At 36.0% G+C, this 27,603-nt stretch overlaps 1 protein-coding gene and 1 long non-coding RNA gene across 3 annotated transcripts in view; one reads left to right on the top strand and one right to left on the bottom strand.

Moving 5' to 3' along the window:
- LOC134199258 (uncharacterized) overlaps window positions 1-1,286 on the bottom strand; it is a 55,282-nt gene extending 53,996 nt beyond the window's left edge. The window contains exon 1 of the long non-coding RNA XR_009973676.1: window positions 1,199-1,286. This is a non-coding gene — a long non-coding RNA (uncharacterized LOC134199258). The remainder of the gene's footprint in view (window positions 1-1,198) is intronic.
- The window catches only part of LOC101745493 (protein alan shepard), a 150,775-nt gene that overhangs the window by 18,642 nt on the left and 104,530 nt on the right, over window positions 1-27,603 (top strand). The gene's annotated exons all lie outside the window — the stretch shown is intronic.

Raw genomic sequence — 27,603 nt, 5'->3', positions numbered from 1 at the left:
TACAGCTGTGTAAGGGCTAAACTTTGATGCATTATTAACTTATAATATTCGAACATATTACTGTAACTTTGGGGTGTATGGACATGTGATGAGACGAAATGAAAATGAGGTTGGTAATAGAATGTTAACTATGAGTGTGGAAGGATATAGAGGAAAGGTAGACCTAACCAGAAATGGATGGATTGCGTGAAAGACGATGTGGGTAAGAGGGGAGTGAGCGAAGAAATGGTATATGATAGAAGAGTATGGAACGAGAAAACATGCTGCGCCGACCCCAGGTCACTGGAAGAAGGGCAGAATAATGATGATGGTAATGATGATTACTGTAACTTTAAGCTTTTATTTATAAACCTCGTTGTCATAAAAGTGTGGCTTTAACGAACTTTAAAAATATAAAGAAGCTGAAATCTAGTTTATATAAACTCTGTAAAACCAAACATCGTCTACTATTTTAAAATTGTTTGATGAAACGGCGTGGAAGACGTTGAAATTATTTACTTATTCCGTTTTTTTTTTCAAATACAATACAGCTTTTTATTGTTCAGGTTAAATAAAAAAAAGGTCTAGTTGAAGATCATGAAAATTTGTTAAACCAATCTTAATGATACATTTAAAGTAATTGAACGTTGGTTTCATTTCTCAACGAGGACAACGGTATTCTGTTATGGTGTCTATACGGTCCGATAACTGCGCAAGACCTCAACGCGTGGACGATGAGCTTATGCATCAACAAAAATTAAATTGGTTACGGAGCTCGAAGAAGAATTGGAGTGCATTAATTTTATCTTAATTAGTCAATTAATTAATCTTATAACTTGAAACTTAGCTAGATAAACGAGAAATCTCGTCTCAATCAACATTAGCGAAGCACTAAAGTAATTAATTAATCTAAATGCTTCCTTGCCTGGCTGGTTGTGTAGTCAATAAAAGATTCCAAACGTTTGTTATTACATCGGTAATTCGATAACAGATTAGACCTACACGCTTAACTGTTCCTACTAGCTTCACGGACTACAACAGTAATCTTTTACTGTCCGCTCGTCTGCCACTAAAAACAAAAAAAAAATTAAATGGAAGATCCATCCCGAAAAGACTGAAAAGCAAAATACAAAAAAAGAATCCTTTTATATGATCAAGTTTCTCAGGAAATAAATTTAATTAATCGAACAATGGGTTCAATGAAAATGAATATTCTGACCTTTTCCGATGGCGGCGCCGCTGTTCTGTTCAAAATTCAATTAAATGTACTATGAGACGAGAACGTCTTATGTTAACGTCGGAGCGTGTCTAGAACTGCAAAATTTAAGTATCGCTAAATAAACAAAGCTTGTATGTAGTTAGTTATTTTGATTGTGATTTTCCAACGTTATACGTTATGATGCATTAAATTTTATTTTAGCACATAAATTTCGGGGTTGTTCCAATTGGTGTTCTTATGTTTATTTGGATTTTAATAGCAATTGGACCGAATTATGTTTGAGACCGGGCGGGTCAATACGTTTTCATATATTCTTCGAGAACAGCTCATAAGTTTCGCTTTTAAGGGTAAAAATACAATTTAAATTTCAAGGTCATGTCTCGAGGTGAATAGCGGTAGTTAGCTTAGCAACTAAGCACCTTTTCACAAAAATATCTTTGGTGGAAACCTTATTACTTACATAACTTAACTTAATTTATTTTTTAAGATGTTTTTAAGAAATACGTAGAAACAAAAAATCTTATGAAAAACCAAAAACGAACGAACACCTTCTTCACTTTCGTTGTAATTATTCACGATCGTGATTCATTTTAAACAATACAAAGTCTGGTCGAAGGTATGGACGAATTTAAACTCTAAGATTATAACGTAAGTATCAAAATCGTATGTGGCCATGCTGCATTTGCCTTTGGTATCTAAGTCAATATTAGCGAATCAAAGTATCGTGCAGTGTTTGCAGTTGAAATTAGTTATCAAGGCGTCTATGTATGTTATGTATATGCGGGCCAGGCTCTCAATAAATTTTAATGTTTTAATAGGTATAACAGTACTTTGTGGTTTTTTTAGCTATTACGATCTAACGATTGATATGTTGATACTCGAGATTTATTTCATACATCAGGATAATTTACTGACGCTTGATGTTTGAAGGAAATGAAATTTTCGAACGTTTATAAATGAACTAGCTGTACCCGTCCGCTTCGCTGGACATTTAAAATTAACATTATTATTTCTCACTCCCACAAAGATTCTCATCATTAACGCCCCCGCAACTGGTGTAAGGAGTCCAACACTCATATAAATATTAGCCTATCCATTAAGTACATATATTTTCTACATGGATACCAAGTTTCAAGTCAATCGGATGCATGGTTCAGTAGTTATAACGGAACATCCGTAAAAACCACTATAGATTTATATATTAGTATAAATAGACGAACACAAAAATATTATTTCATGAAAGAGCATAAGCTTAGATATCATTCGACGTTACGACGTGTCGAGTTTTAATACTCAATGTATTCGACAAACGTTTATAGAACAACCGAATCTATATTAATACGTGAAGCAAACAATTTCTACCCGTTTTAACGAAAATTGCGCGGACGGAGGAGTATGAAATTTCCCACACTTATAGAGAATATAGAGAAGAAATGCACAATGCTAATATTTTTTTTTAAATAATGCATAAAAGATACGTTATATCAATAAAGAAAACATTACACACCCTACCATATATTTGACGCACACACGCATGCATACTATTTATTCATTGTCAAACTTTTGTCTTGACGTCTGTGGTCAAATTGAGAATAGATTAAATATTGTTTGTCTTTATTAATATTTTTCTATAGTGTAGTCTTGGCGAAATTTGTGATTTATGAAGTAGTCTTTGAAAATAGAATCATAATAGTGTACGAGCTTACAATTTCAATTAATTTAGTCGAATTTCGACTACTGCGGGACCACTAGTTATCATAAACGTGCTATTAAATGAACTCACTATCCTACACTACACATATTATATTGCTTAGATCCGATTTTTGTTCCATTTCACAACGGATGCCGGTTTAACTCCATTGAAACGCGTGTTTATTTCCTGTGACGTCATTCGTTTGGTTAGACGCGAGCTCTTGATTCAACGGAAACTCGACCTTACATACCTAACCCCTCACCTTTAAAATACGTGGGTGTAGCTCAAAGAGCCCTTTAAAATTGGATTGGCAAGCTATCATATTTGTTTAACGAGTGTGCTCTGTTTCAATATACTTTAATCAATGGACGATAGGATACTTATAATTTTTTATTTAACGTCTTACCTATTTCTGCCGCGATGTTTCCGTTTATATGTCAAGACAGATTATTCTAATGTCGTGGATACTAAGATCTGTTTTGATATCAAAGGCAGGTATTTACAACTACTCAACATTACATTAGGCTACGAAATCTAGACTAGTAAAAAAGGGTAGGGAATAGTAAGACAATTCAGAATACACATGTCTAAATACTGAATAAATGTAAAGTTGTTAATGTTAAAGTACTGAATAAGCGACGTTTGTCACTAAGCGTTTTCCACCGTCCCTTTTCCGCTAGTAAACAAATAAAAAATAATTTACAATTTAGATTTATGTCGTTCAATAGTGAATCCAATTTACAAGCATTTTACAAAAAAAAAAATACATTGAAAACTTCCTTTTTGAAGTCGATTTGAATTGGTCTTAATAAAAAGTGTGCACTTTACATCATTAATAACATGTAATGTTGTACTTTGGGAGGTGTTAAAGGAAAACGTCTTCTTGCGAGTATTCCATATTTAATTATCATCTTAATCCTAGTTTACAATTATGAAGAAGCCTATGTTTCTGGGTGGTCCGCCTTATTAGGGAGACATACGAGATTACACCTATTAATTATGTTATATAATAAATGCTATGCTAATACTATGCTATGCTATAATATATAAGTATACACACTTCAAACAGAGGTGATGTAAGATTGGCGGCGTGCGTGAAATCCTACATACCGATTTTATGATCTTGGACTAATTTATGTGCCTGCCAACGTAATGGGGCCTAGAGTAAATGGAATAAACATGATACTTAAAAGGATATGGCGCAGTCGTTTTGTATTCGCGTACATAAAACTGAATGTGTTTCGTTGATTCACCTGATTTGTAACTAAACTATTCAACGCAATAACGTGCTCTGTTAGGAATTATTAGGGTTTCTCGAACGTGCACCGAACCGAAAACTTGATGTACAATGTCTGAGAGAGAACTTTATTTTAAAGTAAATATAGTACGTCCTCATTAGCTTCATCCAAGGCAAACTCAGAATTTAAAAACAGTGAACCATTTGGTGCTAAACGACATACGGACAAAATCATGAGATTAATATTATTATTATTATTTCATTTATTGCTCGTCCAGAGCTTACAACCCACCTGGTGTTAAGTGGTTACTGGAGCCCATAGACATTTACAACGTAAATGCGCCACCCACCTTGAGATATAAGTTCTAAGGTCTCAAGTATAGGTACAACGGCTGCCATACCCTTCAAACCGAAACGCATTATTGATTCACGGCAGAAATAGACAGGGTGGTGGTACCTACCCGCGCGGACTCACAAGAGGTCCTACCACCAGTAACTCATTTCCGCTGATAGGGCATGTTGCAAGTAAGCAATGAGGTCCTAAATATATTAAATGAGATTTATTTATCCGCTTAGACGTGCAGTAGAACCTTGTCGCCAGCCTCTTGATATAGCAGACCTCATATATGTGATTGAAGTCACAATTACTTTTGTATAGCTACTGTTCTCCGCGTAAAACTGGAACGCATGATTGATTCGTTGGAATTAGAATGGATTGTGGAAACTATTATATTTTATTATCATAATTAGCTTGCAATTTTTCTATCTGTCGATACTTTATCTAAAGTTTCAAACGTGAGAAAGTGAGACAACAATATAAATTAAGACTAACAGACAGATTATATGGCAATGGTAGTTCCAAAAATTCAAGTCGTATTGATTGACCAATTTTTATCACTAAAATCGCCTGACTTCTGTTAAATCCGTAAGTATATTTTTTTTTTTTTTTTTTAGTTGCATAGATGGTTCGACTAGCTCACAGCCCGCCTGTGTGGTTACTTGTTACTGGAGCCCATAGACATTTACAACGTAAATGCGCCACCCACCTTGAGATATAAGTTCTAAGATATCAGTATAGTTACAACGGCTGCCCTTCCCTTCAAACCGAAACACATTAATGTTTCAGGGCAGAAATAGGCAGGGCGGTGGTACCTACCCGTGCGGACTCAGAAGAGGTCCTACCACCAGTAAACTAATATAAGGGGAAAACTACGAAAGGAAGATTTCCAAGATTATATACTTCAGGCCGATATGTATAATCCTCACATTAAATCAACTTTAATATCTAAACAAAAAATTTATAGAATTATTTCTGTATTAATTAAAAACGATTAATTAAAATGTCAATTATGTATTTATTAAATTTCGTTAATTATTCGCCTCGCATACAGGCTAGAACGAAATGTAACGTGCATATTCGAAAACCATACAAACCGCAGTCACGGCTTCCAAACCAAACATTGAAGTTATGACGTTTATACCGCACACTTTATCAAATTACAATGCTTAAACAATATGTATTATGCAGATAGCCGAATGATTCATTTAGCGACATAATTCATATCAGATGTTTATAGTACATAATCGTTTTTGGTTGGTTAGTTTTGCGTTGCGGAGGTCGAAGTAAATTACTGTATTTACGAATAGCAAAATGAAATTATCCTATACCGAATATAATATAGTAAAAATTAACAGTATTATTTGTAGTTTACGTTATATCAATGAATACTGCCACTCATGTTGAGTCATTCATTGTACTTGCTAAAGTCTTTTTTTTTTCTTTTCTTAGTTTGGTGGACGAGCTCACAGCCCACCTGGTGTTAAGTGGTTACTGGAGCCCATAGACATCTACAACGTAACCTTGAGATATATGTTCTAAGATCTCAGTATAGTTACAACGGCTGCCTTGCCCTTCAGACCGAAACGCATTACTGCTTCACGGCAGAAATAGGCAGGGCGGTGGTACTTACCCGCGCGGACTCACAAGAGGTCCTACCACCAGTAATAAAATACTGCATGGTGCCTCTTCTACCAATCAAATTAGAATGCATGAGGGTACCTATCTGTGGGGCTGAGAAGGCATTTTACAACCAGGAATTAATATTAGGATCTAAAGGATTCAACTATAACGTAAATGTAAGTAGTTCGTCTGTTCATTTACAAGTGTCAGTTACACGATCATTGGCTTACAAAGTGGAATGTGGTTAGCAAGCTACATTTTAGTATCAAACTCATTGAAAACTGTTCAGACGCAAACGAACATTTTTCAGGGGGGTTGGGGGGGGTTTCCTTTTTCATTTCCCAAGTTGAATGGAATTTTATTTGTTCCGGGACAGTCGGTGTTACCCACGTCACCCACCTTCGATGCTCCTAAAAGTCTTCTGTAATTATCTTACGAGGAAAAAACATTAATTGCAAAAGTTTCAGTCGCGGGTCGTTGTTTTGTTTCCCGTTACACTCGTATACATGCGGAGTTAGCGATGTTCGCGTTTTTTTTTTGCTGTTTTTCGCTGAAATGTCGTGAGATAGTGGAAGAAATTAGGATTATTGCCGAGTTTATGTTTTTGGCACGCAATCTGACAGTATCAAGGACAAAAATTAACTATAAACTTTGAAACGATGTCGTAGAGAACAAACATTAGGCATAACGCATTAAGATTAACACTTTTGTATACGTTCTTAGGTACTTAATACTTAAATCTAATTCATAGTAATTCATAGTAATATAATAATTACATTATTAGTATAATAAGCACTGGGTAGGTCCAAAAGTTGGACTGACGAACTATTGAGGTTCGTAGGGACCGCTAGCGAGGCTCGGGGGAGGCCTAAGTCCAGTAGTCTGTAATGATAGAATAGAATATAATGTCCTTACGGATCCATCAGGTCCAATAACCCTTGCATTAGAGGCCTTCAGCTCTAACACTAGGAACCGGCTTAGGGACCCCGGTAACCATACTTGTCGAACTCGGCAAGGGGTTCGTCGTGCAACCTAACCCATGCATCAGCCCGCCGAGTTTCTCATCGGGTTCTTCTCAGCGGGTCGCGATTCCAATTCGGTAGTAGATTCATCCGCGAAGCAGCCGCTCTCGAGTTGTTAGGTCTCTTTCGGAGGCGCTCGAGCAGCTGTTAGGTAATCCCACCCCTCCTGGCTGAAGCTTTGATCGTCCACCTGCCTTGGTGAAGCTGGAAAGGCCCTAGAGCCTCTGGTAATCATAGAATCAAAAAAAAAAACATAGAAGCACTGATACTTGAGACAATAATATACAAGCACACGTGGGCCGTGAATCCATACACTCGTCTAGTGCAATAAAAAAACGGATATACCAATCTCAATTTATCAAGGTACGACGTATGTATGTACGTCAGTTTGAAATAAATAAATGGAAATGTATTACGAACGTCAGAATTTACGTTTCATTAATAGCAGTAGACAGTTCATTTATAATCATCAACATAATAATATGTACTGAGTTTAATTATTATAAAAATTTGATTAATAAATTATATGACTAGTTATAAAAATACAACGATATCATATTGATAGTAGTAATATTTTTTTAAAGCACAATCACTACGTTTTGAAAAGTATTGTAAAATATATTAAAATCCTTTATCTAATTGTATTATTTTTTCCAAACCGCTTCCTAAAAGATTACTACAACATTTCCTATATTCTGTATATTTATGGGCTTGCTTACGTCTGTAAGTAGCTTGACAAAGCCTTTGTGTTGACAAATGTGTTTACGAACCATTTATTTTGGAATCGACCATAAAAATTGCTCCACTTAAGATATTCGGGAAGTCTCTGAAAATACGATATATTATCTTGTAAGTAAATTAATTTAAATTCCATTCGCTTGTCTTATTATTGTATGCTGCTATGTGTATTATTTATCTTCTATCTTTCAGCCCACAGACGTCCACTGGTGGACATAGATATAGGCTTCACCAAGGCTCGCCTGTCCTCTGGTTGTCAAAATTAAGTTTACATTATCAGAATTTCATTTGAAAAAATGTACTTGAGTTAATAATTCGTTTTTGATTAAATTTAAAAATGATAATCACGATTTACTAATTGCTTTTAAAAATATATTATGTTAATCGATCATTTGCTTTCTTGGAAATATTTTAAATCAAACCTCAATACCTGAGCAATTGGAATGGCAGTTTTAATAGTAGCCGGGAACATAAAAATAAAATCCTCTCAAGTCTGCGTAGCATTGATTGCGCCCCCGACCACCGCTTTGTAGCTGAATAAAAATCCGCTTGGTAAAATGCCAGCGTGATGAAAAGAATAGGCTATAGCTATGGGTCAAGGAACTTGAAATACAATGCTTTCCAAGTAAAATAACTTTTAATGCTAAAGATCAGCCTTTGAGTTCTAGATATTTATGAATACGTAAATTTTATTCTAGTGAAGCTTAAAAACGTGAGGGAGTATGTGAATGTATGAAACGTATAGAAAATGACACTTTCAGCTTCGAATGTTTTTGTCATAGACCGATGATTGAGTTCATCATTGGGCTTAAATGAAGTTTTCACTGGTGGTAGGACCTCTTGTGAGTCCGCACGGGTAGGTACCACCACCCCGCCTATTTCTGCCGTGAAGCAGTTATACGTTTCGGTTCGAAGGGTGGGGTAGCCGTTGTAACTATATTGGGACCTTAGAACTTATATCTCGAGATGGGTGGCGCATTTACGTTGTAGATGTCTATGGGCTCCAGTAACCACTTAACACCGGGTGGGCTGTGAGCTCGTCCGTCCATCTAAGCAATAAAAAAATAAAAATAAAAAAGCACATTTATGAGTAGTCAAATCATATTCTGTTTTGGCATTTGAAAACTTCAAACACGATCGAAAAGGACAAGAGACAATGTGAGCTAGGTTCATTGATATCGCATTTATTATTCATTACTAGAATCCTACATAGCAAGAAAAGTGTCACTCTCTGATCTTGACTTGACGGTGCTAGTTATATTCACACACTTAAAGTCTCCACGTCAAAAACTAAAAATACTAACGAAGCTTTATAGTTCATGTCTCCCGTGTCACTTAAAATTACACTCTCCATTAAGGGACTTTATTACAGTAATTTAGTCTCATTACCACCCCTTTGGATAAGGTTTTAGAGTACAACACTAAAGGCTTGTGAATATGGTAGTTAGTGAACATTTTTAAACACGAATTTATCTTAAACATGTCAGTTTAGTATATTTTGCGTCATAAGTATTAGGTAGTTATTTTTAAAGAGGCATTGAGCCCTTTTGAGCGACTGTGTAATCCTTTGATTTCATAATACAAATATACCTTATTTCTAAAGGTTTTAACATTCTATTCCCGAGAAAGATATAATTTAGGCAAGCAGCCGGCCATAAAACTACAAGTGAGTTATAAAAGGGAAGAAGATATACAATTTTTCTAATTAAATATTCCCGTTCCACTTATTCCACGTATTCAAAGATTATATATAATAATCTATGACTATCTTGCACACTCACCATTTTGTGTTCGCTTTAAATCCAACCTAGTTTTTTTTTAATAATTGTACAATAACAATATGTTTTTTGTTTAATATTTAAAAAAAAAACTCTTAAAAAAATAATCTTAATACTCTAAAACCTACCATAGAAAATGTTCATTCATTTTAAAGCTTAGCGTAGAGACAGACACAAACAGAACTTGTTTACGGTTTTATTCAATCAAAATTTCAGATAAAAACATTGATTGTCGCTTTTCATGTGTATTTTCATTTTAATAATTTTCTCCGCCTATTTTTACTGCGGAGTTCGGGACAGCCGTTGTACTGGAATTCCAACCTTAGATTTGAAGGTGGATGGAGGCAATCACAGTATAATGTCTAGAAGCTCCGCTAATTCTTCAACACCATTTGTAAGCTTCTTCATCTGTTTACATAACAAAATGAAATAAATTCTCCAAAAGTTTTTAGAATAAAATTAATAATTATATCATTACAAGAAATTTAACTGACATTAATTTAATAAAATTCGTTTACCAGAACACAAATTGTCTCCTTGTATTTCCATACTAAATAAGTGTAGAATTAAGGGGAAATTAAGACGTACTCATACTGGCTACCAGCCACAGATCAGTCTATTGACGACCCTGTCCTTCAAAGTGAAGGACCTTGCTTCGTGTACGTGGTTTATTAAATTCTGTTATTAAAACTTCAACAATTTGTCTTAATTTAAATTTAATTAAATAGATATTACCACGTAAGGACTTTTCGAGATCAAATGATCGTGGTTGGTCCTTGCCACTTAGCCAAAACAGATGAGCGAACTCGAGGGCTTAGTCCGAAGGCTATGGGGTGGTTTGCACGAAAGCATCAAACTTCGATTGAAGCATAAATGGAGTTTATTATTATCATTATTTCTCGTGGGAGGCGGTAGACCGGTCGTCACTGCGATCTACACGGTCTTTGACTACATTGACTGTGACTAGTGTGACCTCGTGTGGTATATAAACTAGACAACTTTCCTCGGAAATATTTTCTTCACCTCCTCAGAAGTCAGCATGCCCTAGTCCTTACGGATTCATCAGGTCCAATAACCCTTGCACTAGACACATTAATTACTAGAACTAGTTACATTGTTAATTAACTAGTTACAGAGAACTAGTTACTAGAACTAATTACAAATTGCACGGTGTAAGAATTAATAAGAATTAATAAGAAATAAGAATTGGTATGTGTCTGATTGGAAGCTTTACACGCATTATCCGATGCGAGTACCCCGGGCGTGTACATATTAGACCAGGGACTTTAATTTATATGATCATATGAAGGGGAGACACTTTTACTGCTTTAAATGCGCGTATCTCTACCAATATCGACTTAAATAAAAAATGCCATTAAAAACCGTAGTAAGTGTATTTCTTAAGACGTATCTAACGACAGCGCATACACATTTAGAAAATTATCAGCTATATTTTACGCATGTGAACCAAGACTTTATATAATATATATACTAGCTCAATCGATAAATAAAAGACATAAGCTTTTGTATAACATAAACTTAAAACAAACAAAAGGAATCCGTCCGACGGGGGATGCATCGAAGGAAAAACAAAAGTGTTATTTTTATTTAATTCCGAGCATTTTCATATTCTAAACCTTCTATGGACTTTCACAAATAATTTAAGACCAAAATTAGCCAAATCGGTCCAGCCGTTCTCAAGTTTTAGCGAGACTAACGAACAGCAATTCATTTTTATATATATAGAGATAGAGAGATTTATTATAATAGATTTATTCTAATTTTTCATAGTGCCAAGAACCTAAGAGTAAAATAACGAAGAGAACTAGAAAAAACGGGAACGAATCATAACATTCATTGGCCGTCACAATCTTTATTGTAATATTGGCTGGTGGTAAGGAATCAATACAGGTAGGTATCCCTATCCCAACGATTTATACCGGGGAGCACGTTTTAGTTCCAATGTCGAGAACAGCTGGCATACTATTTGGATAGCCATAAATTAGACAAGTTCATGACTATTTTAAAATGGAATTAAAACTTCTAACTAATGCCGCAAATTGGGTGACTGAATTTATGGCGTGATGCCTATGAGCTCCGGTAACGACTTATCACCAGGCGTATTATGAGTTTGTCTATTTCTTCTTCTCAATCGTGTCACTCTTGACAGAGTGGTCGTGACCGTCACGTAGTGTTGGAAGGGGCAGATTTGATGCGTCTCACGATGTCCTGCCATGTCTCCCTGCTCGAACCCATTCTACTGCACTCATTTAGGACACCTCCCACTGCTGTTTTAATTTGGTCAGTCCACCGCATTTGTGGCCTCGCCCGCGATCTTGTACCATCAACCCTTCCCTGTACAACTATACATCTATACTTCTATACTAATATTATAAAGAGGAAAGAATTGTTTGTTTGTATTGAATTGGCTCTAAAACTACTGAACCGATTTGAAAAATTATTTCACTATTTGGAAGCTACACTATTCCCAAGTGACATTTGAAAAAATTAGGGATCCTTACTAAAACTCCAATAATGTAACCCAAGGTGTAAAAAAAATACCGAAAATATTCTTTAGATCACGTGCCCTGCGGAAACTATTGATGATAGAATAAAATAATGACTACGATATATATACGATAATACTACGACTTTGTAGAACACATTATTATTTACAAAAAGTGTCAGGACAGCATATATCTAACTATTATAGTTATGCCGCAATAAGTGTTCTTTTATTTAAAAAAATAAAACAACGTCAAATATCGTTGAAATTTTTGTTAAAGATCCGAGCGGAGCCGGAGCGGGCCTCTAGTTTAGAATAAAAAGAAACATAACGAATAATTTCGTTTTTTGGTATTGCCGTACGGTACCCTACTACATCTTTTTGTATATTCATGTTACGTAAACTCGTCTGCTCATGGCAAAAAAAAATAAGAATCCTGTTACTAATCCGTATTCGGGCATAAGTCTTATTCGCATATTTATTCATGTAGGGCGACGACGGTGTCTGTCTGGTGGCGGCCCGACAGCCGAGGGTCAAGGATCTCGCCTCGTGTAAGCGGCTCCAAATCATTTTATTAATCTCTGCGTGTTTCCATCGCTTCCACAATATGTAATTAATTGCTTTAACGAAACGAGACATGCGTCTGTATAATAATTTCATCACACGTAATGTCGATAAATTTATTAACAATAACCGATATTATATCGAAAGGCTCTGTGATTTTTGATGATAATAATTTATGCATTTTCGATGCCCAATAGAAAAGTTATGTGCGTCATCAAAACTTCAATAAACCGTTGATAAGAACACCCACGCATCCTTCACGTTTGCACACATAGATTAATGAAAGGTTTACACAAATACAGATTATATTTCAATAAAAATAAAAACATAATTAACTACTCTATATAGGTATAAATAGGTGTAAATCCAAAGCCAGTTATTTCCAAATTCCAATATTTCCAAAACCAATAAAAATACACTGTATTAACAGAAAACAATATACAGAATTCATTTGTTCAGCTAAACGTAAATCATTATTTTTTATAAAGTTCATATTAAGGAAACAGTAATATAAAACAAAGTGATGAGCACTTTCCCGTGTCATATTGGATCGCAGACACCGCGCGCAGTCTTAACAAAAATGTTTAAATTAGTTCATAGTTTACATCCTAATGTTTGATTTTCCTTCTTCTTTAATTACATAGCTGGGTGAACGAGCTTCCAACCCACTTGGTGTTAAGTGGTTACTGGAGCCCATAGACATCTACAACGTAAATGCGCCATCCACCTTGAGACATAAGCTCTGCGATCTCAAGTATAGTTGCAACGGCTGCCCCGCCCTTCGAACTGAAACGCATTGCTGCTTCACGGCAGAAACAGGCAGGGTGGTGGTACCTACCCGCGCGGACTCACTGTCCTACTACCAGTAATTATATATTAGGGCTGTCCCTTCAGACTAAAATGCACTTCCTTAGCCGTCACTTCTTATTTGTTTAAAATAAAATCCATATTATAGAACATAATTTAAAACTCTTTCCCTAAATTATGCTTATCAACGGATGTCCCAGATATCTAGAGCATATTGCACACTCGTTTATTCTCCTCGTGAGTTGATTATAATCAGTGAATCTGTATTGTTTGGTTCAGAAATAGATATGTGTACACATGTCTCGTTGATGGAATTTCTAAATGACGTTGTTTATGATCTGTAACTATTAATCGATTTTAAAGTGAATACTAGATGATGACCGAGCTTTGGTCGTTTTTTTGTTTGATAACGCCATCTTGTTGTGTCTTTAAAGCGGTTAGTTGCCCTCAATTAAGAAAAATAGTATTATTATTCGCCAACAGATGTCGGGAAGCGAATAAAACAACTTTTTCTGAAAATAAATCGTAGCTAGATTGATTTATCGCCCCCGAAATCCCCTGTATACTAAATTTTATGAAAATCGTTGGAGCCGTTTCCGAGATTCAGATTATATATATACAAGAAGTGCTCGTTTAAAGGTATAAGATATTTTAAGACAGCGTGTATACTAATGTTCGTTATTTGTAAATTGTCCACTTACGCTTCTGACGTTCGGACTCTATTTTAATCAAAAATCAATTTTATATCTGCATGATGAAATTTAAATAAGGCCACATATTTAAGGACATGTCACTGTCACCGTCACTTCACAACAGATGCTCGTCCGTCTTTATGCAAATAAAGATTACCATAAACATTTTCGATGATTGAATATTAAATAAACAAACACATGCTCAAAATTTTCACACGAGTATGAAACAGCTTTTACTTTGTTCAAATTTTAAGTAATGATTATATCGGATGACAATTAATGTAAGCGCTCAATATTGCATTGCGATATTATCATTTAAAATTATTATCCAAACAAAAAACAAATGGACTATTGGGAGTGAAATTATATCACAAACCGACATAATTAGCTCAAAACCCTTCAATTTATGAGCGAAACTTGTTATGAGAGATCAATAAACAGTTCAATTCACTGGACAGTAAATAACAATCGTGCCTAAATGCACATCTTGTCTTTTGATAAACTTCAATGATCTACTTTACTTCAAGTGTTCGTACTTCTAATACCTTTATAACTATTTTTGTAAGATTTCTGCATTCGTTTTCTTCTCTATGTTTCCTTTTTTTAAATTAAGTTCTAAATAAAAACAACAGAGAACAACTATACTCTATGCGTATCCTAAAATACATAGTATAGAATAAGTATAAAAGTTTTAAATACGTCTACATTTATTGGGTGAGGAAACGCGACGCCGCTCCGCCGTCATCGCATCCCTCATTCGCCCACACATAAAATACGCCCACACGCACATCGTACACAAGTATATAGGCACATAATCTAGAATTTCTAGTAATGAATAGAGCCTTCCTGCTAGTGAGTAATGACAGCTGCATGACTCAGCGCTAAGGGACAAGTGATGAATTACTTATAGATTACGATTTCTTTCTTTCATATTGTTTGTACTTTTTTATTAGTTGTCTATGACGTATTGACCATTTCTATGCTGTTTTCAATAGGCATGACTATAGTTGAAACTATATATAGTGTAGTTAGTATAGACTAAAGAAATTTATTTGATAATTCGTAGTATCACGATGAATTTTGATACTGTCGAATCACCCTCCGAATATCAAACCTGTTTTTGACAATTCTGTGCATTATAATGAATTACTTCCTGGTTAATTAGCGAGATAACAACTCCATAACAGTTAAAAGCTATGATAGTTATTAAATATTCATATGAGATGCTAAATCCGACCGGCTCAAATATTGCTCTGGGTCTACATAGACAAGCGTCCGAGTTAGAGGACGCTATCAAATTACGATTTATTTTTCGTAGTGAGGGTAGCGAGAATGCGGGGGTGGTTATCACCCCAATCGAGACCGCTGATGGATTCCCACTGTCACAGCGGAGATACGACTATTTAATTCGAGTTCGCACACAGTTTTTGCGGAATTTTCTTTCTTTTAACGGAGTTTCGAACCGCACTCAACAGTTTTAAAAGCATTCTTTTTAATGTAAAAAATAAAAGGTCGCGGCCCTTGCTCTCGGATATTGTCTCGAGTTCTTTGTTCTTGCGTTCTAATATCATTGTTATTTCATTGTTATTAAAATAAAAATTATAAATAAAAACTCCATCAAACTTGAAATGATAAAAGGTTGTTTTGCAACTACGTTTTTTATGGATGGTGGGGCGAAATGTGAGCTCGTATAGATGGGTATTAATCACTAGCATATTTCTGCTGTAAAGTCGCCATGCGTTAGCGTTTGAATAGTGGAAGAGTCGTTATACAATTGAGACATCGACTTAATGACTAAAGGTGGTTAATGTCATTAACGTAATGATGTATAGGGACTCAAGGAATCACTTTATACTGGGTGGCCCGCTTCTTTCCCCTCCCTAATAAAAATATAATATAATATATAAAAATAAATAAACACTAAGTTGTATTCAACGAGAGATATACGTATATTAAATTTGACGCCTTAAATAATCAACTAGTCATTCAACATGTCATTGAACTTTTAACACTAAAATGGAAAGGGCAACACAATACGTTGTTTTGTTTTCTTAGTTTGCTCCCCGCCGCGTCGGTCGTAAGTAATTTCCTTATCCACGAAGAAAAGTTACAGTATAGGGACCCCGTACTTTACAAGAAACAGCTACTTTCTTTTCCTTTTTTAAGGGTAAGTATAATTCTCACTGCCGCATAGGAGTCTCGTTTTCTCGACGTGGCTTTTATTGGATTCCTGGTTAAAAGTAGTTTGTATGTAATGGAGATCCTGAAATTCTTGGGATGTGTTGAGTTATTTAATTATGTGTTCTTGTCTGTATTCTTTTTACGATTATTATGCTTTGTAGGATAAATAGGTAACTCTATGTTTGACATATGGAATTGACCAAATAAATCTAGATTTGTAATTTTGTGATTTTGAAGTCGTCGTGGCCTATAGGATAAGACGTCCGGTGCATTCGTATCTAACGATGCACCGGTGTTCGAATCCCGCAGGCGAGTACCAATTTTTCTAATGAAATACTTATTTGACAAATGTCACGATTGACTTCCACGGTGAACAACACCGTGTAATAAAAATCAAACCTGCAAAATTATAATTTGCGTAATTACTGGTGGTAGGACCTCATCTGAGTCCGCACGGGTAGGTACCACCACCCTGCCTATTGCTGCCAGTAATGCGTTTCGGTTTGAAGGTGGGGTAGCCGTTGTAACTATACTGAGACCTTAGAACTTATATCTCAAGATGGGTGGCGCATTTACGTTGTAGATGTCTATGTAGGGCTCTAATAACCACTTAACACCAGGTGGGCTGTGAGCTCCTCCACCCATCTAAGAAATAATAAAAAATAAAAACCGTATTTACTACAGAATATAACAAAACCGGAGAAAATCGTACTTTCACTAAAGGAATTTTCACGAATTGTTGCTTAAAAAATACAATTTTGGATCAACAATATTTTAGCTTTTAGAGTTCTTTGTCATTAATTTGTTAAGGTACCACAATAGTACGTATAGATTAGCAAAGAGTTATTGAATGTAAATTCAATACTCAAACTAAATACAGTAACAATCGCCTTTTTGCGTTTCTCTATTTCTTATTGTTTTCTATTTCTTTTGTCATGAATGTGTTCAGCTTATTGTTTGTTTATTTATGACTAAGTAAAATCCGTATAATATTTTCCAATTCTAATGAGAGTGACAATACCAACGAAATATTTCAGGAATTCTTGAATAAAATTGTCTGATGTTTTTTTTTGACAACTTTGGTTTGGTATTTTATGTGACGTAAAACATAAATTTTCAAGAAGTAATTTTTTATTTCAGGAATCGTACCTTTTCTCGATCTACCATTTAACGAGTGGTGCTCAAAAACAGACTTCTTCGAATAAGACGTATTTGTAAGCATATTCGTATTCCACATTATGCAAATTCTCCACATTCATAATCAAAAACATTGTTTGTCAGTCAACATGTAAATGTTTATATATTTTAATTTTTGTTAACTTTTTTTTTATTGCTTAGTTGGGTAGACGAGCTCACAGCCCACCAAGTGTTAAGTGGTTACTGGAGCCCATAGACATCGTAAATATACCACCCACCTTGAGATATAGTTCTAAAGTCTCAGTATAGTTACAACGGCTGCTCCACCCTTCAGTAACTTAATTTTTTTAATTAAAATAGCAACAAAATAGTAAACATTATCCAATAAATTCTTATAGCGAACGAACACAAAAAAACGACTCTTTAAAAACGCATTACCGCTTATACTAAGATCAGTGATAAGGGAAAGACGAGGAAAAATGAAATCCATCCCGGGAGGTTTCGGATAAAATAAAGACTATTTGAATGTTAGACGATACCAGAAGTCGTAAACGTCGTGGAGCAATCACTAAGAGTGATTTGTCATCCATCAAAGGGAACTGGCCCGCCAAGTGCAGTCCCTTGTCGTCTGTAACTCATTAAACAATCGATCCTCGGCTCGGATTCTATTTCTGACCAAGAACACTGCTAGTACGCTTTAAATAAATACTAATACGTTGCCAATTTTTCTGGTGCAATGTCCTGAATGTCTAGATTTGTGAGCAACTACGTACATACGTACCTACTCCCAGAAACGTCTTGTTTGAAACTCGTTAGAATTACTCGTTCGCTATTCAATTATTATTAATTCAATTTGTTTTAATATTTGCTCTATTAACAAATGCTTGATAGCGTGTATAGTATATTTATAAATAGACTAGCGACCCGCCCTCGCTTCGCTTCGGAAACATTAAAACACACAAGAAAAAAAAAAATAAAAAAAAAAAAAATATAAAAAAAGTAGCCTATGTTCATCAGGGACAATATCGGCTTCTAATGGAAAAATAATTTTTCAAATCGGTCCAGTAGTTTCGGAGCCTATTCGAAACAAAGAAACAAACAAATCTCTCCTCTTTATAATATTATTAGTATTAGTATTAGTATAGATGGGATAGTAAATGTTTATGTTCACACAATTACACGCGTTCACGTGTACAAATTTTTTACTTGTTGTTCTTTATTGTGTATCTTTTGTTTTTTTAGCTTGTAATGTGTATTGTGTACCTTACATATAAATAAATAGAATAAATGACTACCAAAATGTAAATACAAAAGATTGTGTCATAAAATCAAATAAAAAAAATGTATATCTGCATAACTGCGGGCCCGCATTCTGAGTTACCAACCACTGCTATCATGTCTATATCTGTGAAGAAGGAGTCGTGCATTACGATTTGCAAGATATGACAATAGCATTTCAATTGTGAAATCTATTGGCTACGGTAATCGTTTGACACCAGATAAACCCTGAGCTACTGTTGTTATTTCAAGCAACCAAAAATATGTAGACTTAGTTAAATTCTAAACACGTTCCTCTTTAGAGAAATCAAATATGTGATATTTTACTGGATCTGATTTCTTCGTGCCAACTTATGTTTTCCATCAAACTTCTCGTGTACGTAAAACTTTGGAAAACTTGAACCGTGCCTCTTCTAGATACATCGATCTTAAATCAAGGTTTTTGTTCCAAGCTTTTCTGTCTATATTTACTTTAGCTCTAGGCATTTTATTCGACAAAGGAAAATCTATTCACTATTATTGATGTCACAGATCAAGTTAGCTCAAAATAAAAAAGTTGGAAATGAACTCGAAAACTAAGAAACGTTAAATCACTAACACTATTTATGTGTTCTGAGATTTGGATTTATACCATTTCTGACTCATCATAGCATGAAGTAAGAAAATGAAGAATTTCAATATTTCAAATACTGTACAGTACGAACAAAAAAAAAATCATATTTTCTGCCAAGTTATGAAAAAATTTATACATTTACAAATTATGATTGCAATATACCCCCAAATGAGTCTTTAAATAAAAATATAGATTAACGAAAGATGCTTCGATTGATCATTAAAAGTGATTAACGTTTTCAAAGTTACGAAAAGTAAACTAGTCAAGTCTACGCCACGCCTGCTAAGCAGTGTAGCTTCCTGAGTGTTTGGGATCCCTTTCGTTTGACGGCTTACAGACCAACCAGGTAGACCCAAACAGAACACGTGTAAGCTGCGCACGCGTCTTACTAAAGAACAGTTGGGTGACGGATAACCGGACTACCCCGCCCCGCGCTGATTCTAACCTCGCGAGCTGTCCTTGGGGTGCGAGCTAGTGGCATTTAAGCTGGCTTCGAATAGCATGCCGAGGTCTGATGTCCGCGACACCAAATCAGTATCTCGTGGGGGGCTAGGTGCTAGGTCTGTCTACCCGAGTACCGTCTCGAGCGGGGATCGGACATTGGTAGTCGGTAATCGTTTGGAATCCGACGTTTCGGCCTGAACCCCACATTGGATAGTAGCAGTAAATGGGATCTCCCAAACTAAAAAAAAGATATAGCAGTTTCTTCCCTTCAATTTTCTGCTTATTATCTTTAAGCTCTCCTACAAATTTATGCTACTAAACAATCACGCTAATTACTGCTTCTAGTTTACTCAAACCATTTTAACCCATTTTAGCAAAATGACCTTAATTTCTAGCTTAACACTACAACAAATGACTATTACTTGTCACAAATTACTGCCAATCGAAGCCTTATTATATCAAAGAAATGTGAAGTCATACGACAGTCGTGACACTTTAAGTCAAATCAAAATAGTATACCACATGAATATTTTGTGATTGTATCTAAAATAAGAAAGATAATAAAGGGAAGAAGTATGCTTATTTCAAACTACTTTTACGGTTTCAGCTCGCGTTTTTTATGGTCATTATATTATTTACGACGTTTTGAATATTTTACAGTTTTCGTGGTACCGACTGACCAAATAAAGTAGTTATCTACGCAAATTATACTTACGTTTTGCGAAAACGAAGAAAATACTTAGACACACGAATCCATGCTTCAGATTTGATTCATTATTGACACTATTATTTTTCGTTTAAATTTTATCCGAAACAAAATTTGGCAACTGCTTATTTTTCATCGATCACAAGAACCTTGGAGGGCATCAAATCCACACAAACCATCAATACTTATAACGATAAAACTGACGCCGTGATGCTATTAGTCACTGAAAACAATAAGTCCACCCCCTTTGGATTTCCACTATTTTCTGTGATTCATTCAAATAACATATTTTTCCTTTAATTACTAATTTACCTACAAACAATCGAATGACGAAAACTTGTATTTCATACTTATCATACGCATTTTCCTAATGAAATACTTACTCAATAAATGTTCATGATTGACTTCCACGGTGAAGGAATAACATCGTGTAATAAAAACCAAACCCGCAAAATTATAATTTGCGTAATTACTGGTGGTAGGACCTCTCGTGAGTCCGTACGGGTAGGTATCACCACCCTGCCTGTTTTCTACCCTGAAGCAGTAATGCGTTTCGGTTTGAAGGGTGGGGCAGCCATTGTAACTATACTAGAGACCTTAGAACTTAAATCTCAAGATGGGTGGCGCATTTACGTTGTAGATGTATATGGACTCCAGTAACCATTTAATACCAGGTGTCGTCCACACATCTAAGCAATTTAAAAAAAAATCGAATCAAAAATAAGTATTTAGGATATGTTTAATTCCACACCAGGGCTTCATCATTTGTCCGAATAAAGTAAGTTATTTTCAGGAAATCTAGTGCTAGCATTAGGGTTCATTTAATATTTAGTTTTTGTTGTTTTGACAAATACGGCCCATTTGGTGTTAACTATAATAAAAAGTGGTTACCGGAGCCCGAAGACATCTACAGTGTAAATGCCGAAACCGATCATGAGGCATCAATTCTAAGTTTCGGCTTTATAGTGCAAAGGCTGTTTCGTTTTCCAAACCAAAACACATTACCGCTTCACGGTAGAAATAGTTAGAAAATTAAATTACTATTCAAATTTCAAAAAGCTGACAATCTCGAAAGACTTCTCATCACCGGCAAAGTGGAAGGAAAGAGGTCTAGGGGGCGTAGTCCCATGCGCTGGTCCTATGATTAAGACGACTTTGGAATCCAGCATCAATAATGTCGCTATCCACTGCGTGGAAGACAGGAGTGAATGGAGGAACATAGTCCTAACAAAAGTGCTCCGTAAAGGTCACGACCCTCGGCACTGAGGAATACGACGCACGGAGGAGGATTCATATTTTAATACTCATCTAACTGAGGTTCAATTCAACGAAGAAATCAAGAACCTTATTAAACGGGATCGCTTCAAGATGCAGACTACGTAGTTCCATTCAAGTTTTAAAATTCTCCAAGTTGTGCCTCTCGAGTGCTCATAGTATCACGCGGTGCTTTGTTCCCACACAATGGTCGGCCGTGCACACCGCATGTGTAGCTGTGCAGACACCAGTCTCGAGCCGGCCATCTCATTGCGTTTATCAGATTCGCATTCAGTGAATATTTTACCCAACAAGAATCTCATTCGATGTCTTTTATTGTATATCACATTTAAATGCAATAAAAAAACAGCTTGCAGTATTAAACTATTCTCTTGAAAGTTATCAGCATTATAATAAATGATTTTGTAAGATTTAAAACCAAGAAGTCTATAACTTACAAATCAATAAAGAGTAAAATACTGTAAATTCATTTTTTGAGGTTTAACTGTTCTTAATTTAATCGTTTGTTCTTTTTGCAGAATTCTTAAATTTATAGAAGCAGCATGATTACAATTTGAATATAGATTTAATGTTGCATTGTTGTGTTAATACAATTTTAATATGGATTTAATATTAGCATTGTTGTTTTAAAATAATCGTAGTACGACTTTATTTAGTAAGTAGGTTGAATGGGTACTACATGACATCTTTTCAAACAAATTAATTATATCTAATCATATTTTCGTATAAAATTTAATAAAATATTTTATTAGTTACTAAAGATTCGTGGTAAATTCTTACTGGTTCAGGGCGTATTGTAAGGCCTGCAACACCATCCTGTCCAATATCCATACAAATGCTCTGTAATAGAATTGAGATTTTGATCTCATGTGTCAAGAAGGGTAGCGACAATCACTTTGTGATATCCACTTGACGTCAGTGTGCTTAGTGCGAGTTTTTAACGTTATCGATAGCGTAAAAGTTAACCCAATTTTGTATGCAGTTGGAACAGCGCCCCTAACGGCAAACGTAGGCAAACGATCCATTCCATACAAATATGAGCTAACTTTTACGCTATCGAGAACGTTAAAAAACTCGCACTAAGCACACAGGTGACCCATGAGACTATTCACGTACATATTGTTTGTTTAAGTATTATGTAAGTTTATAGCAAAACAAAATATCGATTCTGTTAAAAAAATTTAATGTTCCAATACTCGTACAACTGAATGCGTCCCTGATGAAGGATGATTGTAAGAAGGATGTTTGTTATGAAATGAAACTGGAAGATCTCTAGTCGCCTGAAGATCTAGAGTAATAACGTCTTATTTACTCTCTTCAATTCCGAGGTACTTTCTTCATATTTAGAGATTAAATAAATTGCTATAATGTCTATCTAGATATCAATAATTTACAAATTTATTATTAATTTTCTAGTCCTTGTGTTACAAGATGAAGTCATTACATAATTTCCACGTCAAAGTTTGATTTTTATCCTATAAGAACTACTACTACCTGACGGCAAACTTATTTCAGGATGTGAATTTTGGATAGGAATGGAAAAGTAAGATTAGTATATCAATTCTACCTATGGAACGTATGGATTTATGTGCTTTGACAATCTATCATCTCGTTAGATATTATCATCATCATCATCATCATCAACAGCCCACAGTCGTTCACTGCTGTACATAGGCCTCTCCCAACCCACACCACTGAGCCCGGTCTACGGCTCTCCTCATCCACTTTTTTTTTTATTGCTTAGATGGGTGGATGAGCTCACAGCCCAGCTGGAGTTAAGTGGTTACTGGAGCCGATGGACATCTACAACGTAAATACGCCATTCACCTTAAGATATGAGTTCTCAAATCTCAGTATAGTTACAACGGCTACCCCACCCTTCAAACCGAAACGCATTACTGCTTCACGGCAGAAATAGGCAGGGCGGTGGTACCTAACCGTGCGGACTCACAAGAGGTCCTACCACCACTTCTTGCCGGCCACCATTCGGAGGTCATCGCACCACCTAGATGTTAAATCAAGTCAAATGTAAAAGTTTGTCATGCTTTTACCACCATTTTAGAATTCAGTTTGCCACTGAGGGAGATCGGCGAGACACTCAGAGCTTCATTCATTTCCATGTCAAATACATTCCATTTTAAATGTACAGAAAAAGCACATATATAAATCAAGACATTTGTAAATTACGACTAAAATTATGAGTAGCCTCTGAACTCAGATCTTGTCATCATATTGTTTATTAGATTTGTCGTTTACACAATTAACATTTGCGTGGTCTTGAACACTCTTAAATGCCACAATAAACCTCCGCTTTTTGTTCTATTTGAATATTTTGTAAAGTATTTAAACAATGAGTAGAGATTTCGTATAAACGGGTGGTTGAATTTACTCAAAGGCATTTAAGCAAATTTGTATTTTTATTTTTTTTATTGCTTAGATGTGTGGACGAGCTCACAGCCCACCTGATGTTAAGTGGTTACTGGAGCCCATAGACATCTACAACGTAAATGCGCCACACACCTTGAGATATAGTTCTAAGGTCTCAGTATAGTCACAACGGCTGCCCCACCCTTCAAACCGAAACGCATTACTGCTTCACGGCAGAAATAGGCGGGGCGGTGGTACCTACCCGTGCGGACTCACAAAAGGTCCTACCACCAGTAATTACGCAAATTATAATTTTGCGGGTTTGATTTTTATTGCACGATGTTATTCCTTCACCGTGGAAGTCAATCGTGAACATTTGTTAAGTACGTATTTCATTAGAAATCTTGGTACCCGCCTGCGGAATTCGAACATCGGTGGATCGCTCGACCCGAATGCACCGGACGTCTTATCCTTTAGGCCACGACGACTTTTTTGGTTATTTTAATAGTTGCATTATTTTCGAAAGATTATCTAATATGTTTTCAAATCGATTTTCCAATATGCGATGTTCTTCAAAGTCGCTACTTACATTTCGATTCGAAAAATAACTTTGACCAGACGATGACCGAGCTTTGCCCGGTTTTTTTTTTGACAACGCCATCTTGTTGTGTCTTTGAAGCAGTTAGTTGCCCTCAATCAAGAAAAATAGTATTATTACTCGCCAATAGATGTCGGGAAGAGTTGATTATTGAAAACACGAATAAAACAACATATTCTGAAAACAAATTGTAGCTAGATCGATTTATCGCCCCCGAAATCCCCTGTATACTAAATTTTATGAAAATCGTTGTAGCCGTTTCCGAGATTCAGATTATATATATCGACGCTTGAAAGGCAAACGTGACTAAGCGACAATAACTGCTTTGTACATAAATGATAGGCAATAATCATATTCGATGCGCAAAAAAAAATATTTCTAGATCTATTAAAATCATTTCAATCCTACAGCTAGATTCGTTAAAATAGAATTTTTTTCAGGTATTTCAACTTTAAATTAGTCTACTGTAAAGTTCACGCGTTGTCGCTTAGTCATGTTTGCCTTTCAAGCGTCGATATATATATTAATATACAAGAATTGCTCGTTGAAAGGTATAAGATAAGATTTTATAACACTAGCACAATACGAGTTACGAAAACTAATAAATAAATAATAATAATAATACCAAAACAACAAATATCTAATACATTTTAAATGCACCAACGAAAACCATCACTAAATGAGGCGCTTTTAGTATTCCAACTTTGCTTTAGCCTGGCAACGCTGTGCTTAGATAAATTTCCCAGATAAATACAGGTTGCAGACTCGGCTAGACTTGTTTGCGAACAGCGATAACGAATACTAACATGCGAGACATTAAACACACTGATGAAACCTCTAATAACTTGAAAAAATGTTTCGCTCGAAACTTACTTATAATTATTTTATTAAGAGGAATGATTTTCAAAAATATTGTGTCCATAATTAGAACAGAGACATATAAAATGTGCATGTAATATAATTATTTACGTGTTTTATTTACAAACCGATTAAAATATATACTGGTGGTAGGACCTCTTGTGAGTCCACACGGGTAGCTACCGTCACCCTGCCTTTTTGTACCGTGAAGCAGTAATGCATTTCGCTTTGAAGGGTGGGGCAGCCGTTTTAACTATACTGAGCTGAGACTTTAGAACTTATATCTCAAGGTGGGTGGCGTATATACGTTGTACATGTCTATGGGCTCCAGTTACCGCTTAACACCAGGTGGGCTGTGAGCAGGTCCACCCATCTAAGCAAAAAAAAAAACGTTTGAATTAATATTTGTGAATTAAATATCATTTGTACACGTGATAATTATTCGAAATTTTGAGGTTCATAAATTCCATATTCAATTTTTATTGTCGGCACAGAAAATTGTGTGCCACAGATAAATAAATATCAGTAAATGTCGGTGTCGTCGGTGTCTAACTCAGATATTGTAGATGATACTGCAGAATCAAAGTAGGTAGGGCCGAGGGTTGATCAAGTGCAGGCCCTCGAGACAAGCGCCCTGCAGTAGAGACTCAATAAAGCTGTCTACAACGCTTTATTAAAGCTATTCTTTATTAATAAAAAAAAACTTGTTTCTTTTGTGATGAATTTCCTTTGCTGTTGTTGTTTCTCGTCTCAAAGCACAATGTTCCGTAAACTGGCTTGTCCGTTACGTAATTTTAAAATGTCTTTGTTTATTCAGCTTATGATTGGTTTAATTTTTGCAAAAATACATAATACATAGCGTTAATATTAGTCTCGAACATTTTTTATATCTTTAATGATAAATATAGACAATTTAATAATAAATATAGATATTTTGTCGCTCACAATGGGCCTTATGAGAAGGCTCAAGGTCACCCAAAGAGCAATGGAGAGGGCTATGCTCGGAGTTTCCCTGCGAGATCAAATCAGAAATGAGGAGATTCGCAGGAAAACCATAGTAACCGACATAGCCCAAAGGATTGCGACACTGAAGTGGCAGTGGGCAGGACATATTGCTCGCGGAACGGGTGGCCGTTGGGGCCAGAAGGTTCTTGAGTGGCGACCGCGTACTAGAAAACGTAGCGTGGGTAGGCCTCCCACAAGGTGGGCCGACGACTTATTGAGGTTCGCGGGGATCCGCTGGATGCAGGCAGCGCAGGACCGGTCTTTGTGGCGAGGCTTGGGGGAGGCGGATCGTTTGGAACCTCTGGGTCTGCGGAGGGACTTCGGTTCCCTCTGTATTTTGTACCGTATGTTCCATGGGGAGTGCTCTGAGGAATTGTTCGAGATGATACCGGCATCTCGTTTTTACCATCGCACCGCCCGCTACCGGAGTAGAGTTCATCCATACTACCTGGAGCCACTGCGGTCATCCACAGTGCGTTTCCAGAGGTCTTATTTGCCACGTACCATCCGGCTATGGAATGAGCTCCCCTCCACGGTGTTTCCCGAGTGCTATGACATGTCCTTCTTCAAACGAGGCTTGTGGAGAGTATTAAGCGTTAGGCAGCGGCTTGGCTCTGCCCCTGGCATTGCTGAAGTCCATGGGCGACGGTAACCACTCACCATCAGGTGGGCCGTATGCTCGTCTGCATACAAGGGCAATAAAAAATAAAAATAAAAAGGCCTATGTCCAGCAGTGGACGTCCATGGGCTGATAGAAAGAGACAATTACTTGTGCTATTTATATTCGTTTATGCATAAAATTGTGTTATATTTATAGTACATAATAAGCAAAGCATTATGAAATTAACTCGCGATCAGGCAGCGTTTATTCCCATACATGCATAACAATAACCTCTCGCAATATCTAATAATTGCATGTTGCACGATCACTAGTCAATTTATCTCC

This window comes from Bombyx mori, chromosome 8 (assembly GCF_030269925.1).
Source record: "Bombyx mori chromosome 8, ASM3026992v2".
Lineage (NCBI taxonomy): Eukaryota > Metazoa > Arthropoda > Insecta > Lepidoptera > Bombycidae > Bombyx > Bombyx mori.
The sequence above is the reverse complement of the archived record's forward strand: the minus strand, read 5'-3'. Positions and strand labels throughout refer to the sequence as shown.